This window comes from Brassica oleracea, chromosome C5 (genome assembly GCF_000695525.1).
Source record: "Brassica oleracea var. oleracea cultivar TO1000 chromosome C5, BOL, whole genome shotgun sequence".
Taxonomy (NCBI): domain Eukaryota; kingdom Viridiplantae; phylum Streptophyta; class Magnoliopsida; order Brassicales; family Brassicaceae; genus Brassica; species Brassica oleracea.
In genome coordinates, this window is record NC_027752.1 from 16,103,962 (window position 1) to 16,106,945 (window position 2,984).

At 37.5% G+C, this 2,984-nt stretch overlaps 1 pseudogene; it reads right to left on the reverse strand.

Moving 5' to 3' along the window:
• Positions 1-571: 571 nt before the first annotated feature.
• On the reverse strand, positions 572-2,763 carry LOC106344633 (annotated as a pseudogene).
• Between the last annotated feature and the right edge of the window lie 221 nt (positions 2,764-2,984).

Sequence of the window (2,984 nt, forward strand, 5' to 3'; positions counted from 1 at the left end):
CCATTTGTATGCACATTTACCATCTGGTTGATACAGTCTCAAATTGGAGATCAAAGAGTGAGTGAACTGAGTATAAAATGAAAATTTTGTCAAATCGCTGAAGTTTTATACTTCATAGGATTATGACTTGTAGTTCAAATTTAAAAAATTCAATTGTTACATATTTGGCTGAGAATTTAACATAGACGAATGATATTGTACACAAACAGAAACAACACACTCGAGAATAAGAATCCTCAGCAATCTGGAAGGGGCCTTTACACAATATCAATCTGGACGAAATTCATTCCTTCGCTCTTGGATGGGAGTAACTGGCAGAAGAATATATGATGGAATATGTATATATTTTTGGGTGGCCAGTTTCGTCAAGTGCCACGTACATTACAGCCTTTGGCTTTTAAGTTTTACTGATGTCTGATGATGACCTATGCCAAGATATTTGATACATCCTTCTATCTTTTCTTTTGTCAGTCTTATGAATATGGCATATTATCTTTTGGTTTTGCATATTTATAAAACTTTTTAAGCATTGCTTTTACATATTTGATTTTGTCGGTTGCCTGTCAAATGTATTGCTTTTGCGAGTTTAATCTCCGATTAGCAACACTATTAACCAACATTAAGACGAAAGGCACAATTGTTATCGGTCTCAACAGCGAATTTTCCGTTCATCTAACCTTATGTGGTTTCTTTTTAGTCGGGCTCACTTGATCTGCTTCTTTATAACATGTGATGTTAAACGTCAAAGGCACAAATGAGACTCTGGAATGGTCTCACACTATCCTGAGGCTCGAGCAATTAACCTTTCCCGAGCTCGCTTAATGTACCAGACTGGATCATACACGATTGCTTGCCTTTTTCAAACTCTTGCGATCTACTATATGATTTACATAAACCCATCGTAATCAAACATGTCAGTCAGTTGCAGCAGAATATATAGAAAAGTCCTCAGATCTAAATAGAAATCAAACACAACGGCTCTAACAATTTATAGAAGTATAAAGGGCCAGACCTTTTTCCTTATTCGGAATATTCTTTATGCACTCTAGTGTTTCCCAGATCAAACTTCTAGCGGCTTCCTCTGAATTATTATCTATCCTCATCGTCTTGGAAACCCACAAGCATCTCTCAACTTTGATTTTCCCTCTACCAATGGAATCGGTTCTTCAAAAATGGTTCTTATGGTTAATGTTTACCAAGTGTTGGAGAATTTAGACCGGACCCACCAGATGGTGATGTGAGTTGTGACATCGAGGTGAAGCTGTTCCATGTTTCCCTGTGAAACTCATGGGCAGCCAGTACACTGGAGGAGGGTAAAACAGTACAACCGTCAATGAAATACCGTTCAAGCATTTGGCTAAGTTTGTAGTGGTCCTGGAAACCATATGGAACTTTGGTAACATGCTGATTGTGCCAGCCTCCTCATTTGACATGTTTAAAGGAACCCTAACCTGCAACCATTTATTGTCTTCTGCAACGTGGCTTGTGTCTGCAGCATTGACTTTTCCGTCAACATTTAAAGCTGACACCATGGATCTACATAGGACTGAATCGGAGCCACCAGTGAGGAGATTGGTGCCATTAGGATGTTGAAGATCAGCGGTTCTTGCAGCTGCCTTCTGCATAGCTTCGCAGATTTTATGCTTTCATGACGGTTATATGATATTCCAGATTCTTGTTCTTGCATCTCCCTGCACTGACCAAAACGTTCCTCATCGTTCCACCAGCTATCCAATACCTATGTCATTTCTCGTAGAAATTGCGAGGTTGGTTAACGTTGAAGTTTTTTTAGTAACAGAACATGGTCTCCTTGTTGTTGCATCGCATGCAAGCCAGATACTTGTCGGGTTTCTTTAACTTCTTCTTTTGAGAGCAAGTACCATTTTGTGACGTCTCTTCATCTCAGTTATACTTAATATTGTACTCTTTATTAGATTCATCCCTCGATAATTCTTCCCCCACACTCTTCATCTTTATCATCCTGAGATAACATAACATTTGATTACAATAATAAAATCAGTATGTTAAGAAAGCGGTTCATGTCAAACAACAGAGAAACAACAGACATTCTATCTAGAACAATGAACAATGAAGGTCAACTCAGGATCACACGGAAATTTTTTTTATCAATGTTACCAGAAACCAGAATACAGATTCTGGGAATTTAAAGTAATCAAACATGTCAGTTGAAGTAGAATGTATGTCAAAATTCTCAATTCTAAAAAATAAAATCAATCACAACGGCTCTACAAAATTATAATGGTATAAAGAGCCAGACATTTTCCTTATTCTGAAATGCACTCTTCACGATTCTCTGTATATTGCTTCCCATAGAATTGGCAAGAAGAATAGATGAATTAGCTATAATATAATACTTTTTTGGGATTATCACGACGAATAGTAGGGACGATGTTCAAGAGATGAAGTATTTACATATTTATAAGTGGAGAAACACCACCTCTTACATGGATAAGTATCATTGAATGAGGGCATTATGCTTGATGGGCGTCGATGGAGTTAAAGAAGATTCTTAAAGGCATTGAGTTTAGACAACTCGTAAGGTCTCAGAGGATTCATCATGTGAAGACGAAATGATGAAATTGAAACATGGTAGAGAGTCTCCTCACGACGTTTCGTCTCACTCGACATGCTGAATCTCTGTTGTTGGTTAAGATCGTGGAAGATTGAAGAAGACGATGAAACCTTAATTTTGTAAGACGCCTCTCTTGAAGATGTCGTACTGTGGGGCTTGCTAATCCACATTATCAGTTTTTAAATAAGAGCCCAGTTAAAGTCCATAAAAATCGCAAAGGATGAAACGAACAAAGCTTGGTACTCTTAGGACACGTGTCATATCCTTCTTTCCCTATTTAATGACGTGGCAGTGTGATGATTGAAAGAACTGTACTTTATATATATAGATAGATACTGTAAACATCAATAAGTTACAAAAATGTTTAAGACATATGTACGATCCTAAGACA